Below are 21,099 nucleotides of genomic sequence, written 5' to 3'. Positions count from 1 at the left end.
GGCAGGGAAGAAGTTCTTTTCTTTCCTAGATGGATTCAGTGGGTACAACTAGATCCAAATCTGCCCAGAAGACCAGGATAAGACCACTTTCACCTATCCATGGGGTACTTTTGCCTATAGAGTCCTTCCTTTCGGCTTGTGCAATGCTCCTGCCACTTTCCAGAGAGCAGTCCTAAGTATTTTTGTTGAATTAGTTCACAACACTGTGGAGATCTACATTGATGATTTTACACCTTATGGCTATGATTTCCTAGAGGCTCGGACTAACTTAGGCAAAGTATTATGCAAATGCATTGAGATGAACCTGTTCCTCAGTCCAGAAAAATGTGAATTCTTAATGACTAAAGGGACTGTGCTAGGTGATTCCATATCTCAGCAAGGACTGCTGGTGGACCCAAACAAGGTAGCCATCATCCAAAGGGTCCCATCTCCACAAAAGCAAAAATATGTTAGGAGTTTCTTAGGGCTAGCTGGATATTACAAAAGATTCATAAAAGACTTCAGCAAGATAGCCTCTCCTTTGTTTGGATTATTGGCCAAAGATTCTGAATTTATATGGTCAAAGAGCTGTCAAGAGGCCTTGGACATTTTAAAGGGTAAGGTAACCACTGCACCAATCCGAGGCCCAAACTGGGTCCTCTCTTTTCACATCCATGTTGATACCTCACATAAAGCCATAGGAGCAGCCTTAGGACAAGTAGAAGACAAATTTCCTTATGCCATCTATTTTATCAGTAAAAACCTGTCAAAGGCTTAACTAAACTACACTGTGATAGAAAAAGAACTCCTACATATTGTGCATTCATTAAACAAGTTTAGGCATTACATTATAGGCTATCATACATTTGTGCATACTGATCATGCTACAATTAAATATTTGATGAACAAACCAGATGTAAATGCTAGAATCATCAAATGGTTACTTTTATTACAGCAGTTTGATTTAACTATTGTTGATAAGCCTGGTAAGGAAAATGTTGTTGCTGACTTTCTGTCTAGAATGAATCTGCCTACAGGTGAAGAAGGAATGGTGGATGATGAGTTCCCAGATGAGCATTTGTTTTCTATTTCAGTGCTCTCCCCATGGTTTGTTGATATAGCAAACTATCTGGTATCAGCACATATCCCACCAATCCTACCCTCCAGAGAGAAGAGCAAGATAATCAAGAAGAGTGCCCCCTTCACCTGGATTGGGGGCAATCTGTTCCAACTTGGTCCAAATCAAATCTTGAGAAGATGTGTAAGGGAAGAGGAGGTCTTTGACATCCTTTAGGCCTATCATGATGGGCCTTATGGAGGTCACTTTGCGGCAAAAAGGACAGCATTCAAGGTGTTGCAAGTAGGTTATTATTGGCCTACTCTTCATCAAGATGTGAAGAAGTATGTTAGTCAGTGTGATTGGTGCTAGAGGATGGGAAAGCCTACTCCAAGGGATGAAATGCCCCTGTAGCCTCAAGTGACTTTCGAGCCATTTGACAAGTGGGGCATTGACTTCATTGGGCCTATCAACCCTCCTTCCAAGCAAAACCAACACATCATTGTGTGCACCGATTACTTGACTAAGTGGGAAGAAACCAAAGAAATCAAGGTAGCAACAGAAGAAAAGGTGGTTGAGTTCCTAAGGGAAAACATATTCTACAAATTTGCGTACCCTAGAGAATAAGTTACAGACCAAGGCAGCCAGTTCACCTCCAGCATGATCGAAGAATTTCTCAAGCATCAGAGGATCAAACATAGGACCTCCACTCTTTATCATCCACAAGCTAATGGGCAAGTGGAGGTGACCAACAAAGCACTTGAGAAAATCCTGACCAAGGTAGTGAACAACAACAGAAAGGATTGGGCTGAGAGACTAGTTGAGGCCACCTGGGCCTATAATACAACGTGGAAGACCACCACTGGATTCACACCCAATAAGTTGGTCTATAGAAAAGAGGCTTTTTTGTCCAACTAGATTTAGATCTCAGTCATGCACAAAAAAAAGGATGTTCCATTTGAATGGCCTAGATGAATTTAGAATGCATGCCCTCCTCCATACAGAGATAATTTAGCTCCAGAGAAAGATCTGGCATGACAAGCACATTAAGGAGTAGCTATTTCAAGAGGGAGACTAGGCCTTATTATATGATTCAAGGTACAAATACTTCAAGGGTAAGCTAAGAACAAGATGGCTTGGACCATAAGTGGTGGAAAGATGCCATGACAATGGTTCAGTGTGGATCAGGACTATAGATGAAGAAGCCATTCCATTACTAGTTAATGGACATAGATTGAAATTATTCAAGAGGCCTTCATCTAGACAAGATTTCATTGACAGCATCAATAAGACAGTGATGATGGTGGAGCAAGTTTCAGCTCCTCCCTCATCAAGTCACTTAAAAAAGAAAGAAAAAAAACAAAATAAGGATTTAAGTGAAAACCTCCACGAGGCGCCTGACTCCCATCTTTGGGTTGAAAACCTCCATGAGGCAGCCCAAGGATGAGAAAAAAGGAAATAAAAAGAAGATCCCTGGGTAAAAACCTTCATTGAGGTGCCCAGGGCAGATACCTAGGGTGAAAACCTCTCTAAGGTAGCCTAGGTATTCTTCAAAAAATATAATAATAAAAGAAAAAGAAAAAACATAATTGTTGTTTGCAGGAGGATGAGAAAGACAATCAAGGAGAAAAGAGAAGATCCAAAGGGGGCCTTGCCTCACATATGTTCATCTCCCCCACTCGTTACCATGCATCCCTCTATAAATTCCATTGTTTTTCACTTCACTACTTCAATTCAAGAGAAGATTGTGTTTTCCACAGTATCACCTCATCCATTACCATCATCCCTGCCTTCACACACACTCCTACTCCCTCTGTACATGCAGCAGCATCTGATCTGCAGTCACAGACACCATCAACAAACAGCAGAGGAGGAAGAAAGAACTACAGAGCAGCAACAACAACATCTGATCTACAGTCCCAGACACCACCAACGGACAACAGAAGAGGAAGAAGAATGACCATCAACAACACCTCTGATCTTTGACACTTGCAGCGTGGCATTAAGGCCACATGTAAGTATCCTACTCTCTCACTCATATGCATCATTTGATCAAAAGTTGTAAAGGTTAAGAGGTAGTTGGTTTGAAAGTAAAAAGGTGGCTAGTTTCCTCTTAAAAAAGGCTAAGTAGATTAAATACACAGGAAACTATGTTTCTTCAAAGCAGTTGCTTATTTCCTCCTCAAGCCTCACAAGCAAGATACTCATTTATGATGCTAGTCCTTTTGTCAATGAGGGGGAGGAAAAACAAAAAGAAGAAGATACAAAGCTAGATAGGGATGAAATGGATAAAGAAGACACTAGTACAAAGGAACATGATGCTGAAACTAAGGAAGAAGCAAAGCAAGAACATGATAGAGATTAAAAACAAAAGAAGAAGAAGGCATTGAAACAAAAAAAGAGAGAGCAGCAAGAGACAAAAGAGCTAAGTGGCTTCGGGGACAGAGAAGCAGCTAAACAATCAAACCCCATGGCCCTAATCAGCACTCATAATCTAATTACAAATAATCCTCAGCTGACACTTAGTCATCTTGCTATCCAAGAGCAAGCAATTGCACATTTTGAGGATATGTTTAGGCTGCTAAAGAATGATAATATACCTGCCTGCTAAAAAATATGGAAAACACTGCCACATAACTTGAAGATCAGAGAATATTAGTGGGAAGAAGAAGAAAGGAAAGCATGCTACTATAAACAAGAAGAAAAGACCACAACAAAAGAATGAGATGTCAAAGAGGCTACCAGAACCACTAAGTTTCTCAGAGGATGAGCAACACTTTCAGTAGGGGGGTGATGATGAGCCTCATCATTGAGTAATTATATGGGCCTTAATTGGCCTTAATTGGCCTTAATTCACCTCCTAGCTTAGTCAAACCAACTATTCTCACAAATTATTGCATACTTTTGATTATATTTTGCTTATGGGGTGAGTTAGAGTTGGATATTTTGATTTGTGGTCTAATGTGCATGTAATGCAGGAATAAAGGATAAAAGCAAGGGAAATGCAGGGATAAAAGGTAAAGGCAAGGAACTATGGTAAAAGACCTTAGTAAAAACTCGGATGGGACAAGGGAGAGGAACTACAGGAGGTAAATCCTCCTCATTTACTGCCCATCCATTCGACTATCCCTCCATCACTTAAAAGTACACACAGCCAAATCAGGAGTACTAAAAGACAGCCAAGCAAGTGGAAGTACAAGCAGCCTCCCTACTAGAAGGCAGATGAGCTAGTGAAAGTGAAAGGACAAGTTACCATTAAGTTGGGAGCTTTACCTCCCTAATTTTGAGGGAAGTCGTTGAGACTTCATAAGTATAAATAAAGAGGCTTAAGACCTCAGTTTTTTTTAGTTAGTTAGGCAGTCACCAGTCAGTCAGTTAGCAAGTATTCGAACTTTTTGTGAAGTTGCATACTTGTAACAGTTCTGACGTAATACAATTTTTGATTTATAATGAAGATGAATCTTGATTTGAGCCAGCACTAACTTAACTCATAGGGTTGAAGCTCTTGGGTTAGGGCCCAACCTTAGTAGAAAAAGCTCCTCTTTCTTGTATTGTATTCTAACGTAGAACCCTGCTTTCTGTTCATTAACTTAAGCAGTTCATTTCCATTACAATAGTAGCATAGATGCATGGTTTGCTTGTTTATTTGGTTAAATAGATGTATTTTCATTACAGTGGTTCAGCATAGATTTCTGGTTTCCTACTCATTGACTTAAGAAGTTTCTTGTTTCCTGTTCATTTGCTTAAATAGTTGCAGTCCATTACAATAGGCTAGAACAGAGTAGTTGTGTTTCAATTTGTTCCATTTATGCTTTCATTTAATCGGTAAGTTGGCAAAGAAAAGATCCATCAGGATGCTCACAAGTGCCCCAACTTCACCACCTCCCTCTAGGACCATGATGTGAGGAAGAAACCCTGCAGCAACCCCAAAAACATAGGGTTTTGATTTTTCATGGAGTTTTGTCATTTAATATAGCCACTGAAGTCATTTCATAGTGTTATGCCCCTTTAGTGGTCATCAGCTTGTTTTCCCTCTTTCTGTCATTTATACCTCCACCCTCTTCTCAGATCTCTCATGTTGTCAATCTCCTTCAGCCTGAAATGCTCAACGAGAGTTGTAAATCCACGTTCAAATTGTTTTACCGGAAAAAACGCCTTTCACAAGCTAAATCGTCCAACCACCGCTCAAATCCACTTTTCGCATTTGAATTTCTGCCTTTTAAATCCCCATCATCGATCTGCCTTGTCAGATTTGATGGTTATCGCGCATCTGCTCACCAACTTGCTCGGTCACCTCTCCAGCATAGATATGCTTTGCTATATCCGATGGCCTTTGCGCCATATCACGTGGATTTATGTCCGAACCTTATCGGGCTAAGAGCACGCGTGATAGGCAGTTTCCCCGTGCTACGTGTCAGCCGGCGAGGCTAATCACGTGAATTTTCAAAATGAAACTTATGGTTTTGAGGGTGTGTGAGACACAACTTACCGCCCTCCAAACTCGCTTGTCCTTTCCGCACGTTTCTTTTCGCGCTCCAACCTCCACCATCGATCTTCCCTACCAGATCTGATGGTTTTCACATCACCCAATCACTTTATTGCCTTGAACTCTCCACTGTCGATTTGCCTCCTAATCTGACAGTCGTCGCTTCACCCGATCGCCAACTGGCTTAGCTGGTCTTTGCCGTTCATTTGTCAATCACCTCCGTGATACAATCCTAGTCATCCATCCTGTTAGTCCACCATGTCCGCCCATCTGCCTACGTACCCTCCTAATGTCTGATATCGACTGTTCATTTACCCTTCACCCGCCTGATCCAACAGTCCTCATGCATTGTTGCTCATTACGTCCTCCTTTCACCATTTTGACCTCTGACCACTTCTTCCACTTATGCACAGACTTAACCTAGTTCCATTTTTGACCCCTTAGTCTAGTTTTGTTGCTTTACTCTTGCAACTTAGATAATTAGCATTATATTAGTGTTGCTTAGCAATTCTGCTTAGTCTAGTTGTTTTCATGATTAATTAGGTTATGGTGATTTAGGTTTGCATGTTGTTTTCTTCATTTATGCAGTAGAATAGCTCTCCCCTAGAATAGGTTTGCTCTCCTTCCATCAAAATCAAGCTTCTTCTGACCCTATAGAAGTCTAGCTTGGAACCCCTGGGGTATCTTGCTAGATGAGCAGTGACAACACTTCACTTCTACTTATGTATATAGCACAGTCACCTCCAAGTTTGTACAAACCCCGGGTTGATAAGTAAAGCTGGTAGCCCTGGGAGTTGCATCATTCTTGCTGCAATACCTAGGCTCATCAGTCGATAATCTTTCTCTTGCTTTTGTCACACGCATGTATGTTTCCCTTTGCTGATGGTGCTCTCCTAGATGTTGTTTCACGCTGCTCCGCTTAGCCTTCCACAACGATGTCGACTAGTTCATTGGACCTGGAGAAGCTATTAAAATATCTCCATGGGTCTTCCTCAACCCAATGAAACGCCCCGTGGATCCAAGGGAATTGCACTCTCACGCAGTTATCCTTTACAAAATAATGCAGTTCGTACAGATTGAAGCTTTTGGTGTCGAAAGTAAATTTTTGAACTCTTCTGTTTTGGCATCTGCATGCTTGAGATTTTGTATCTCGTACAACTTGATCCACAACGGAAGAGTGGGCCAGGGTTCCATCTTCTTTCGATGCAGTCCAGCTGACAGCCCTACCGAGATGTGGTACGACACTTCTTGCATGACAAGCTTGTCCATGGCAAACTTCGGTAAAACGTGCAAAGGCTTCTCCACGTTGTACATCCGTATGAATTTGCCAAAAGGTGAGGCATACCAATCCCCTATGTTGATCAGTGCCTCCATTACTGCCTTCAACATGCAAGGTGGATCCTGCTCAAATATCATCTTGTACACCGAGGTGACAAAATGGTTTGACAACTATGTGATGACTCCACAGAAGCTGCATTTGAAAAATAGTCTGCAATAAGTGTTCATAGAGGTTTCCATTGATGTCCATGCCCACTTCAAGCCCAGGAACTACTGACGGGCACAGATTACATCCAAGATGTATGCGGACATGTAGATTTATGCTTGTTGACCTTTAGGCGAATATCGAGCTCCTGTTACCTATTCCTTCAGCCTGTGAGCCAACATGTCAGAACAATTGCATGCTTTTCCTTCACTAGCCAGTTGGTCCAACGCGATCACCCAAATCTGCGGGAAGGTCTCCGTGCTCTCTTGTTCGTACAAGCGGCATGCAAAAATGACCAAGTATTGATATGCCTTCCGCATTATCTTCGTCTTGTAAATCTGGTTGGGTGTCATCCTAAACTTGGCTGGCTCCTTCACCCAGTTCTTCAAGATATCCCTAGAGTTTGCATTGCCGCTGGGTATGTTGAAGGGTGTCTCCGTGGTGATCATTGGCTTCGTGAAGTGGTAAATCTAATGACAACACCATCATCTCGGGATCAGTTTACGAGATGATCCAATGTATCATGTCGGTGCATGAGAACACGGGAAACCTGCATGCAATCTGGTACAAGCCGGACTTGTGAATGTTCACATAGAGTTTGTGGTCTTCGAGATCTTCCCCAAATGTGCCTGAAAATGTATCATTGATATATTTCCATTTTAGCTTGATGTCTTTGTCTACGATCACCTTGGTGTCTTCATAAATCGGTAAACTCATAGACACTCGCTCAACTACTTCTCCAGTTTCACTTCCGTCGGTGCCCTTTGACCCTGATCTCTTGGAGGCCATTGATCCTGAACTGCTGAGAGACGGACGAGCACCTGCTATATACGAAGACATGGCAACATGCATGGCAAGGAATCTGTCAGTTAAAACCAAAGAAAACTTGAGGATTGACATGCAACATACCTAGGAGACTGCTGGCAAGGATTGTGCAATTTTCACTGGGAGGTCGAGAGACTAACTATCAAAACTACACAAAAGGCAGTCTGAACTATTGGGAGGCTAGTTGACTGACTTGCCAGAACTGCACAAAAGGAATTTCGGACTGTCGGGAGGCTGGCTGACGGTTGGAATTGTGCAATACGCAATCCAGATTGACCTGATGTGTGTTGAGATTGTGCAATGCGCAATTTCAGGTGGAAAGTCATGCAGGCCCAGGGACTGCATTGTGCAATTTTCTGGGCCAGTAGACACTACCTCTCAGAATTGTGCCAAGAAAGTTTGGAGGACACTGTCTTACCAGATTTGTGCATTTTTCTAGGAGGAAGGCGGAGCCTTTCCTCTCAGGAATGTGCAATGTTGTTCGGGCAAGGCAGAGTCTAGGCCAAGGTTTCCTAGACCTGCCGACAGGAAACTGAAAACATATGAAGATGTGAATGCATGGCGAAATCGAGTGTAAGCAGGAGTGAATGATCATGCATGCAAATAGCGAGTGCAAGATTCAGGAAAATGGGAAAACATGCATGTGTGTGAAACGAGTCGTTGAATCAGCGATCGTTCGTGCAAAACAGTGTCATGCATACGACAATAGTGAGATGCAAATAAAAAGTGAAACTGTGCTAATACAGGCTAACATGCATGAAAATGACAGCAAGAGTTCACAGAAATCAAGCAGACAGCACTCACACAAGCCAAAACACAAAAAGTGACAGAAATACTGCAAAATACAAGTAAATTGGACTTACCCAGAAATCACTGAGTCGAATGTGCCGAAGACTCCTAGATGTGTTGTGGGATGTTAGAGCTCCAAGATCGATGTGAAAAATGAGCTCTTAAGGTCGAATAAATAAGTTTGAGGCTTATGACGCGCATGCCATAAACCTGGGAAAAAGCGATACTTGGAGGGAAGTTTCTAAAATGACCTTTGCATGTAACCTCGACCTGCTAAAAATAGATCCGCATGTTTCTTTATGCTATTTCAGGAAAAAGCAACCCATGCATGCAAATCAAGTTTGTTGGGTCTCGGGTGGAACTGGTCAACCTGAAGGTACATGTAACAACCGGCTTGACTGAGAGAGGAATTTGCGCAATTTCTAGGAGGAGCAGATCATTGCTACCCATAATTGTGAAATTTCTGGGCTGAGCTGCAGTGCTAGGCCAGATTGTGCAATTTTCCCAAGGAATATTGTCTGACTGTATTATGAAATCTCTGAGCCTAGCAGGCTGCCCAACAGATTTGTGCAATTTCCGGATGGAAGGTTGGTTCCCCTCCAAAATTGCGCAATTTCCTGAGGGAGCTGCTCAACCAGCAACTAGCTTAAGTCCGGAATGGCAGCTTGTGAGGGGAGTGAAGAAAACTAACATGCATAGGTTGGAAAGCTGCTGAAAAATCAATGAAGCCTATGTACTTGACATTGCAAGACATGCTGCTAAGGATGGTTGGTAGGGAGGCTCCAAAACAAAGCTAAGGCAAAATTTTGGAGGGTGGTTGTAGCCGCTACAACACCATCCTTGATGACTCCATATTATTTGTCTCTCCACATTAATATTGCATCTCGCATGTACATGTAGGGACTTCCAAACACGACTCCACATACATCAAGGTGAACCACATCTAATTCTACTTCATCAATAAAATTAGCACTGATGGAAAATATAATTTTGCACCATTTTGTTACCTTCAGTTTAACATTCTTATTTACCCATCCCAGTGGATATGGGTTTGGATGATTACAAACTTCCAGCCCCAAGTTATGAACCACATTTGCTGCAATGAGATTTGATTGCGATCTCATTGGAGCCCAAATCCAACTTGGGTTAATTTAACGAAAAAAATGTAAATGCGTATGAGTAATTTGGATGGAAGGAAATTTGGTTAGTAGATATATTAGGGAAATATTAAAATACCCCATTGTGGTCTTAGGGTTAGGTATTTTTATGTGGGATCTGAAGAAGATTTGACAGTAGTCTTTGGTTTTGGTCTTAGGAGAGTTGCATAGGATTTGGGGTTTGTGTGAGGAGCTTGGTGTGGAAACACAACCTCCTTGCCGCCATGGCAAGGACGACTACTTGTCTTGTTATAAATTCATGTGGGTGTTAATGGAAAATCTATATTTTTGTGTCATATGTGTTTATTTTACAACATTTCTATGTGTGTGGTTCAATTAGTTGTCTAGTATTGGTAATAATTTTCTGTGTGTTTGCAACAGCGTGTAATATGAAGCAACTTGTTGGTTTAATATGTTGTTGTCCATGTACAGTTTGTTTTTCTGAAAGGAATTTTTATGAATGCAATTAGCTTAAAATAATGTTTTATTTTTCTTTCATTGGCCCTCCTAGTCAAAGGTGCCAAAAATTGCACTAGATAGGAAGTACATGGTCCCCCTCTTCAATCAAGTGGCAACACAATGGAGAGAAGGTCAGGCGAATGAACTTATGGTCTGAGGGAGGCTATGGGCCTGGCTATCTTGTAGCTTCAGGAAGAGAACAACATCTGTGACTTTGTAGCTAGATTTTTTGGGTTTTGTCAGTTTAGAGGCTCCTCATAATCTGGTGGCTCACTGTCAGTGTGGTGGATGTTCCTATGTTTTCAAAGACACTCCTCATTCATGCGACTTTTGTGATATTTTCTTTATGAAAGGGAGGTTTCTAAAACTGTTGTGATGGCCATGGAGACCTGGATAAAAGACCCAAAGAGGGATTAAAAATAAAGGTTGGAAACTCGGGTTGACTCCACTGGATATTGAGGTTAGGTTTATGTTATCCACAGAGGGAAAATTTTCCCAACAATTTGCAGCAGCCCTGACCAACAGTTCAAAAAATGACATTTCAGTAACGTATTCTTCCACGATTAAGGCAACGGATTCCTCAGAATCATACCTCGACCACAAATCTTGTCTATGTTTCAACTTGAGGCCCACTCTACCACATGTCAATAGTGGGACCAGTGGACATGTTGACTATGGGAAAACTTCGATGATAATTGCATGTGAAGGAAGGGTGCATAGCCCAATGTAGGAACAAGGTTATGTAAGGGGAAATTTAGAGAGTAAGGCCCAGGACACAATTGATTGGCATAACATTTACTTGAGGAAGGATAGAGTGAGTCGTTGATGGCAGAAGAAACGCACAAAGGCATAGGGTCCCAACATAGTGGAAAAATGTATGGAGGCATTCATGCATATTGACTTGAGATGCGATGAGCAGGGAAAAGGAGTATACTCATTACGCAAAGAGGAGGACTGCGCAAAGCAGTGAAGAGACTAGGATAGTCTTGTGCATGAGGTGAGCCCCTCAAGAAGTGATAACGAGCTTGGTGCAGTATCGAGAATCCATTCACAGTGACAAGGAGTGCCTGCAGATTAAAGTTAGTTAAAATAAGTGGTGATGCTAAAAATGGCGATGACTAGAAACTCATCTTCATCCCTCAGAGAAAATCTATGGTTAAAAAAGGCCCCTCTAACAGTTGAGAACAAGAGTCGGCGAAGAAGGCATCATGTTTGAGAGATGGGCTATGACAGTCATGGCCATCGCATCTATTAGTAGTTGGGTTTTTGCTTTCTATCACTTAAACACAAATATGCATGCATTGTCGATGGTTTAATATGAGATGAATTTGTCAAATTGCATGATTGTGTCGGGGGAGCCACATTTTGTAATGAAAAACCCAAGGATTTTATTCTTAATTGTGGCGGGTTGTCCATATTTTTGTTTTGTTTTTATTATTTTTCTTTGTTTTGTTAGTTTACATAGATCCGTCTAATGTAGAAGGGAATTTTAGGTAGGTAGATAGGTGGTCTTTATTAAGACTCTCATAAACCCTCAACAAGAGCAGACTCCAACAGCACAAGTAGTGATGAAGGCAACGGTATTCGAGCAGGTGCAACTGATAGGGATAGAGGAAGGAGGGAGAACAATAGGAAGTTGATTGTAGGTTTCAATACCAAGTAGCAAAATAGAGAAGGAGAAAGGATTGGGGTCTTGCGAGTAGGAGGTTGGGAAGCCCAAAAAGGAAGCAGTGAGCAAGGAGGATGCGCAGAGTAGAGTACAGTAGGGGAGTAGCTTGCGGTTTAACATTCAGAGGAGAATTTGGATTGTGTGACAGCAATGCAAGTCACCATGGATGTCTGCTTACATCTGGATCGAGGGCGAGCCAAGACTTTGTGTCAGGGACTTGTTGGAGCCTAGGTCCAACTTGGGTTAATTTAATGAAAACAATGTAAAATTTAAATGTAAATGCAAATGAGTAATTTGGATGGAGGGAAAGTCGGTTAGTAGATATTTTAGAGAAAATATTAAAATAATCCCTCATGGTCTTAGGGTTAGGGATTTTTGATCTGGACTTAAACAGGAACACAACAAATTATAGATATAACCATAAAAATAGAGATGTAACAGAAATAACATTTCATTTCATTAATATCAAATACTAAAATAAGCTTACAAACATAATGGAAATAAACTATCTTGGGACACATGCCTATGAATTGTGTTACAATGAGGCTCAAGGGCCTATTTATTATTGAATAACAATGGAAAACCCTAAACAACCAAAATCCTAACACCAGGAGATGGAACGCCAAGAGTTTGTGGGCCCCATTGGGGTTAGTTGGGTAGCCAACTTCCCGGGGTCGTAACTTGGTCATATTATCTCCATTTGGCACGTACAATACCTTGTTGGAAATGTCTCTTCGAGTAATACATGATTTGCTATAGGCCCTTTCCTATGGCTATGGGCCTTCTATGGACCTAAAAAAAAACGCCATTTAGGGGGTCAAAACTGCTCGGAAGTTCAAGACCCAAAAAAACTGCTAAAAATAGTGAATGCTACCATAAACAAGGAATCAGATGAAACCAAATGGGATCTAGGTGGAATAGGTGGGTGGTCACTAATAACCACATGGATCAGTCCTCTCCTCTTAGGAAGCAATGGTCCCCATTATGTTGAGTGCCTCCATGAGATGGGGAAACTTCTGCTGAACTTGGCCCCTAGTGAGCCACTTGCCTTGGTGCAAGAGTTGACCAGCTTTGACAACCCGATACAGTTGGATATTCTGTTGGCGAGTGTTCTTGATCTGTGTGTCCATGATCCGATTAGTTGTGGCATGTTCCATGCAGTCTGGGTTTAACTATGTTGGTGTGAGTTGTTCTTCAATGTATGATGTGTCCAGTAATGGTGGAAATTATGGTCAAGGTCTGCCCACATTGAACACTGGGTGCAGGCCAAGGAATGGTGGAATGTTGAGCTCAAAAGCATTGTCTCCACGGCCTTGGTAATATTATAAGGACCATATCGGAGTGGTCTGAGCTTCTGATGGGCTCCGGTAAGGTGTTCTTTCTACAAATACAACCAAACTTTGTCACCCACCTGAAACTCGTGTGGCACCCGATATTGATCATGTCGTTGCTTGTACTTGGCATTTGACTTCTCCAAGATGTTGGTGGGCCCCAGTATTGTAGCAATAATGCTACAACTCCTGGAACTCCCTTCTTTAATTTTATCAACCCGGTAGTTCGTAACAAACTTGGAAGCGACAGTGCTGTATGCACAAGTACTAGCTCTTGCCGCAGCTGTCACTTGGTCAGCTGGCACAAGTCCACTAGGCTTAAGCCAACTTCTATGAGCTCTTAGAAGAAGCTTTTTAATTGATGGATGAAAGCTAACTCGAAGGAAGCTAATCTAATTGCAAAAAGAAACTGAAAGCCAAAAAGAAACACAAACCCTAGCAAACCCTAATTCTACCAGCTAGTCCTACTGACGCAAAGGAGAGCATGCAAACTACTGAAAGAGATGCCATTACTTCTATGAAGGTAAAATACATGTGTATAGACTACCTCTATCTGAAGAAAACATCTTTTTGTATTTTCGATTAAGTTGTTGGAATTATCATGCATGTGCTTTTAACTATTTTTTACTGTGCAGAGGTGGATCAAGGAGGAGAAATGCTTGGAAGTGGACGGGAAGGTTCAGAGAGGGTCTAAGGAGTCCCCAACACCCTTCCAGAGAGTTTCACGGAGTTTGGCTATCAAGAAACCTCATTCTTGAGCTTCTACAGGAAGTCTGCATGGGTTCTACAGGATGTTCAGAAATGGGGTTTTGAAGCATGGATGGAGGAAAAAAGGTGGAGGAATGAGTATGGAGGTGAAATAGGGGTGTAGGGGAGTTCAAGACTTGGAGGATGGAGTTGAGGAGTGGCGTAGATGGTGAGATCTGTTTAAGGAGGGATGAAACGATGTTGCACAAGAATATGAGAATCATGGCAAAGTAAGCAGATAAGGCAAATGTAAGGTAAGGGTTCTAAGTGAAGGGTGAATCAGGTAGGTTGGATGGAGTATGGGCAGGTAAGGAAGGATAACAGGTACTCTGCAAGTGGTTTTTCAAACTAAACAAACAAACACTTATAAAACCTATGACCTAGTTACTTCACTCTAATCTGACCTAACAGCAAAAGGAAATGAACAGAAGTTTATTTGCAAGGAAACCATGTGAAACAACTATGCAACTAAGCAATCATAAACCTAAACATGCATCCAAAACTGATATCAAGTTCTGCAAATGAGATTCGAACACTAATAATTGCATGGTGAAGCAAAGAATGTGTTTTTGTGGGCAGCAAGGTTACATTGGTCCCAGCTCATGATTCCACTGAAGGGGAGGTGAGATCCAAAGTACTTGGTAGCCTTTCTCTGAATATATTCCATGTGACTAACCTATCAAGTAAATCTGAACATGAAGAACCTTTTTAATCATCGAAAGCAACCTAAATAACAACACAATATTTAAATCTAAATAGCAGATTTTATTCTAAGAATGCAGCAAAAACACATAAATATAAACAAAGGAGGTACTGGGCACTTGAGATGGGCCCAACCCCAAGAGCAACAGCCTCCTAAGAGAGATTTAGAGCTGATGCAAAGCTGGATTCATCTTTATTGACCAAGAAAAGAAGAGTTACATCAAAACTGTCCACAAGGAGAACTTGAAAATGAGCTGAAAGCAAAGCTAATCTATTGCCTCAAAATCGAAATACAAACTAGCTAACTTCTGCTTACAAAATGACTAACCATTGGCTAACTACCAGCTAACCAAAATGAGGCCCTAAGCCTTATTAGTTATACAAATTGAGGACCCAACAATCCTCCTAAACTTTAGGGATTCGGCTGCCCAAAACATGTAGTTAACAACAGTCCTACTTGACTTGCTTGGCTGCCCTTGCGCTAATTGATTTGGTGGCCCTTGAACTCCGAGCTGATGGTGGAGAATTCGAGGTAAGGGCCCATAAATGAAGGGGACACCTTCCTACAAATCCTCTCCCTTGTTCTCCCACGAATTTGGCTGCCAAGTGCTCATTAAAACCTTTAATTTTGTCTCCAAGTTGACCAAAAAGGCTACACAAAGCACACATTAGACTTGTTGGCATAATGACTAACCCAATTCACTCTATTAGCATAAATATAATCAAAAACATGCAATAAACTAATTAGAATGGTGGATTAAGTCAAATTAGGAGGTTGAATGAGCCCAAATAATTATCCATTTTGGGGCTCATCATCACCCCCCTACTGAAAGTGTTGCTCATCCTATGAGCAACCAATTTATCTCCTCATCTTTGATGGCCCTGGTGGCCTCCCTATCATGCTAAGCTTCTGAAGTGATGTCCTCTTCTTGGTCATGAAATCATGCTTTTCTCTCTGCTTCTTCCCACTGCCTGCTCCTTTTCCTAGAGAATTCTCAGCTTTGGTATGATTGTGCAAGTATATTCAATCAGATGGTGGCAATGGTGGTGAAAGGAGATGAAATCAGTGGAGTATGGAAGAAAAGAGTGGTTGCATGCCTCCTCAACAAACTTCAAGCTTCAAATCCCTCTCCATAATTGATTCTGGCCTGCCCAAAGGCTTCTACAGGATGTTTCTGGTAAAAATACAGAACTTTCTGTAGAAAGTCCTATAGCTTCCTGTAGAAGGTTGAACCATGACTAAATTTTGTCCGAACTCTAAAAAAAATGAGTGTTCATGGAGGGGATGAATGTGAGGATGCCTGGGAACTTGGTAGGGACCCTTCTGCTTGTGTTGGGAGGCCCCCTTTCGGCATTGTGTTCCTGCAACATCTTCAGCGTTAACTCCCACAGCAGCACATTGACATTGGTGTCTCTTGTAATGTTACCCAAAAACCTCTAAAACAACATAAAAGGAGCAAGCACCATTCCCCTAAACCAAAACTTAAACAGCCCCTCTAAAAAATGGCAGCTGCATGCAAAGCCTCAGTCAATTCTCACTGATGAGTATATTGTCCGCACAAACCAAAGGCATGCATAGAAACCTATTGTACCGGTTAGAACAAAAAATGAATATGAAATGATGGGCATGTAGCCAAAATATAAAATTCCATAAACAAGCTTTGCCATCTCCAGCTTGGTGAAGAAATAGAATGTGGCATAGAGAAACAAGTAAAATGCTAAGGAGCCTGCAGTCAAATAAGATCTCCACCACCAGTTGTAATCTGCACTGCACAATTCGAAGTAGCACGGGACAATGGTGATCTCTGCACATGTAACAATGAGGATCACAGAGACACTGAACAGGAACCCAAAAATATAGTAGAACTGATGCAGCCATATTGAAGTTAATATAAAGAACAATTCAATGAATACAGCTCCAAAAGGCAACATGCCTCCAATTGGTGTTGAGAGAATGGGCTGCATATACCAAGATTGCTCTGGAATCTGCCTGGGGATTTTATTGGTCTTCACTGGATCTTCAATCGCAGGTTTCTTGTAGCCAAAGTAACTGCCCACAAAGACCAATGGCACAGAAATTTCAAACCATAAAAGGACCAAGGCAAACATAGTCCCGAAAGGAACTGCACCAGATGATTTTTTCCCCATAGCAGAGCATTGAGAATAAAGAAAATGCAAAAGGAAATGCCTGGAAACAAGAATGTTGTCTTCAACGTCTTCCTCCTCTATTATGTGCCCTTGAACATCTTATATAGACGTGACAATGCATACCCTGCAAACAAACCCATAAACACCCATAATAGCAGCATAGCTGTCATTAAACCTCCACGGTTCGAAGGAGAAAGGAAACCAGGGACTGCAAATATCATTGTCACTAGTGTCATGGCAAAAAAACTGAACTCTAGTGCCCACATAGACACAAAGTAAGCTTGCATTGGTTGGGACCCTGACCACATCTCCATGGACCGACTTCCATACTGTTTCCTCTTGAGCCTCATCCTGTGTTTCTAATTGGTTGTACTTTGAGATATCCCGGTACAAATGTTCGCATCATGATCATTGTAACCATTCCGAAGAGAAATAAAACAATCATCAATGAGTTGATGATAGAGAACCAATTAACCGATTGTGCACACTTTAGTTGAGGATGTGGAAAGTGCAGATGAACAACAGTTCGTGAGTTTCAGCCAAGTCGTCTTTAATTGTTGTGTGATTTGCATGAGAGAGTGAAGTGGCCAAGTGTACGTGGCCACATGCAACTGGAAGTGTTGTTTATGAACTATGTGTTTTCCCCCTGTAATCACTGCCATGAATTGAACTGAAGTTTAACCGGCCAACACTCCTGGTTGTTTTAATTTTCACATAAGTCAGTTGTCCACGTGTACTGCGTGACTTCCAGCTGAGTGCTAGAGAAGGCAATCGGCTTAACCTTGCTATATTTGTGGCTCAATTTCACCATTCCATTCGTTCATGCATTTCTTTAATTAGATTCATGCAATAGAGGAACAGGTTTTAGTCACGTACCTGAAGTCAAATGGCTGCTGTGAAGTGATTTTTGCTGCTGCATGCCTGGATCCTTTGGTTGCATGAGGGCTTGGCTGAAGATTTTTGGTTGTTTTTCCTTGTGCAGGTGTCCTCTAACCAGATCTAAGCTGCAGGCATTTGTTTCCACATTCAAATCTGCACCTTCAAGCTGCTGCTGCTGAATTTTCACCGGACCAGAACTTGTTTTCGTCATTGCTTCCAAACGGTGAACCGCATTGATATGAAACTTGCTAAGCATGTTCCTATCATCATGACGCACCTCCCATAGCAAAATCGTGATCAATGGATGCACAAATTTTGAGAAAAATGGAAAGTGGCTGAAGATTTCAGAGATCAATTTCTCGGAAACCGTGCATCGGAATCGGCTGAAACTACTTGGGTAGGCTACTATCACCCATGTGAATCTCCCCATGAAACAGGTTTTGAAACGGATGCATGGATATGGAGAAAATGCAAAAATGGTTGAAGGATATGGAGGCTGATTTCTTGGAAACCGTGCATCGGAATTGGCTGAAACTGCTCAAGCATGTTGCCATCACCCCTGTATGATTCTCTGTAAAACGGTTTTTCAAATGGATGCATGGTTTTCAAGTTAAGGCAAAAACAAATTCCATTCTAGGTATTTTTGCTTCAAGGCATTTTGCAATTTTGTTGCATGGTATGAAAAATGAACTTGGGCTGTGATGCAGGTATGGAGATGATGGAGGAGGAGTTTGAAGATTGCAGGAGGACTTCTGAACCCTTGAGGAAGCTACCATGTTCGCCAAACCACCTTTTTGAAATCCATTTCTAGCTTCCTACAATTTCTATAGGAACTTCCTGTAGAAGCACAATGAGGTGGAAAAATGATGGAGAAAGGCAAGGGATGGACACAAAGGTGCTTGCAGGCCTAACCAACAGATTCCCACCATCAGATTCCCTTTTAAAATTGAATTTGGTTCGTCCAAAGGTTCTACAGGATGTTTCCTGTAGAAATTCAAAACTTCCTGTAGAAAACACAGTTTTCATAAAAGAAGCACAATGAGGTGGAAAAAATGATGAAAAAGGGTGAGGAATGGAAACATGGATGCTTGTAGGCCTCATGGACATATTCCCAGCCTTCGGGTCCTCTTCGGAGATCAATTTGGCTTTTTTGTAAGCTTCCTGTAGAAGACACAAAACTTCCTGTAGAAAGCACAAAATTCCTTTGTCTTTGCTTTGAGTGATCCTCCTGACCTGCAATGTCCTTCTTACAACCTGCAATTATCCAATGGAAATTAGCTTTATTTTTCTTTTCTTTTTCTCTTTTTTTTTTTGAAAACAACTAGGGCGCCTCATGGAGGTTTTCACCCTAATTGCCTGCCCTGGGCGCCTCCAAGGGAGGTTTTCACCCAGGGATCTTATTCTTTTTTCTCTTTTTTCCCAACCCATTGACCGCCTCATGGAGGTTTTCAATCAATGAGCCAATATAAGGCGCCTCCGAGGAGGTTTTCACCTTATATTTTTATTTTTCTTCTTTTTTTCATTTTTTTTCTTTTTTCCTTTTTTCTACCCTACCCTACTTGAAAAACAAAATCATTTCAAGTATAAGAATACTTCCAATGGAGCCATGTGCACATCGAGATGAGAGACAAGATGATGTGGAGGCTTGAAATGCATGCTTGGACAGCTATCCGGATTTCAGAGACAAAATGATCTGACTTTGAAGGGATCAAACATAGCTGAGGAAGAGAGTACTGCTGCAACTTAGTGACTGTCTGGAACCATGTCTCAATATAGCTTTGATATCCTTGGTCCTTTTGCTGATCTGGATCACTCTTAATGTCACCTTCTATCATGACCTTCTCATCTTCCTCTTTTTGTTGATCTTTCTCTTGAGTACATGGAGGATTTGATGGTAACCATGAGGGAACTCTCTCGATCTCTGATTCTGATCTCTTCTCTTCATCAAGTGCAGCCCATGGTTCTTTGTTCTCTTCTTTTGAATCTTCTTATGCCTTTGGTCCTTCAATGTTGTCAACTCTGCTTTGCAACACTCTTCCTGAGCTATGGTGAAGATCATTGAGCTCAAGAGGAGTCATTTGGACATGTTGTGCCTCAACTTTGCAATTGGGTTGAGCTACTCCATTGTATGGTTTTGGTAATGGTGGTATGGGTAGCTGAGTGGGGGCATATATTTGAGATGGATGAGGATGGGGTTGTGGTTGGGTAGGCATTTGGGGTTGCCTTGGTGGAGGAGGAGGTGATGGTTGCGGTTGAGCAGGTGGTGGAGGAAAAGAAGTGGGAGGAGTGTTGTACTGGGGCCTCCACCCCTAATGAGGTGCATTCCACTGAGGCTGTGGCTGAGCATAAGAGTGAAACGAATGAGCAGCTGGTTGGGCATAATATGGATCTATGAAGGAACAAGGAGGAGGTGTGAACCAGGAAGGATGAGCAGGGGGACCCCAAGACATGAAAGTGGCTTGATAGGGGTCATAATAGGTCTCAGATGTTCCTTGCAGTTCCTGCTGATAAGATATAGGTTCATGTGGCCTCCTTTGGTTCATATAGTAGAGTGATTCAATGGCTCCTTTTGCCCTCTGATATGCAGCTTTGATTCCAAGCAAGGAAGGGCACTGATTCGTAGGATGGTATTCTTCACAGACGAAACACACTTCTAGGGAGTGCATTGGACATTTGTCCCTAGGATGCTTTCTAGTGCACCTGGGACAAAATATGGCCAAAGACCTCTTGGCTTCCTCTTACTTCTTTTAGATCCACAGGGTATCCAATTGCATGGCAAGAAACTGCCTCATATCACTCTTGAAATCTTCTATCTAATTTTCAAATTCGTCTTTGGACAAGGTACTGCTCCCAACATTTCTGCTTGTAGCCATTTGCTCCAAAGGAATGTTTTCTTCTTCTTCTTCCCTTGAGCTTCTTCAAATATGTCTTGTTGTCCACCTAAGGGTTCTTTAATCACAGCCATCGAAGAAGAGAGAAGGTTGGCTGTGTGAAGTAGTGGGGGTGTTGTGCAAACATTTTTCTAACTTATCTCTACTCCTACAAGACAAGAAAGGAACTCTTTTTGGTTGATTTTTGCTTTTTTTTCTGCTTGTACCTGCAAAAACTAAAATAGATTGAACTGCAACTAACTATCTTGCTAAAATGAAAATGCGGAATTGAAATGAAAGCAGGAAAGGACTAATCTATTTTGCTCAAATGAAATTACAAGAATGAAATGCTAATCTACGCTTGCAGAATTGAAATGCTAATCTACGCTTGCAGAAATGAAATTGCGGAATTGAAATGCTAATCTATGAAAGTGGGAAATGCTAATCTACTTTTGCATAAACGAAATTGCATAATGGAAATGAAATAAACTACTTAGCAGAAGATTGTAGTGGAAAAT

General features: G+C 41.7%; 1 pseudogene; it reads right to left on the bottom strand.

The window, feature by feature from the left end:
• Window positions 1-16,208: 16,208 nt before the first annotated feature.
• Window positions 16,209-21,099, bottom strand: part of LOC149212313 (transmembrane 9 superfamily member 7 pseudogene) — a 36,399-nt pseudogene continuing 31,508 nt past the window's right edge.

This window comes from Pinus tabuliformis, chromosome 1_1 (genome assembly GCF_031772625.1).
Source record: "Pinus tabuliformis cultivar Carrire ecotype Pingquan chromosome 1_1, CPIR1, whole genome shotgun sequence".
Taxonomy (NCBI): Eukaryota; Viridiplantae; Streptophyta; class Pinopsida; order Pinales; family Pinaceae; genus Pinus; species Pinus tabuliformis.
Note: the sequence above shows the minus strand (reverse complement) of the source record. Positions and strands in the feature narration are given on the sequence as shown.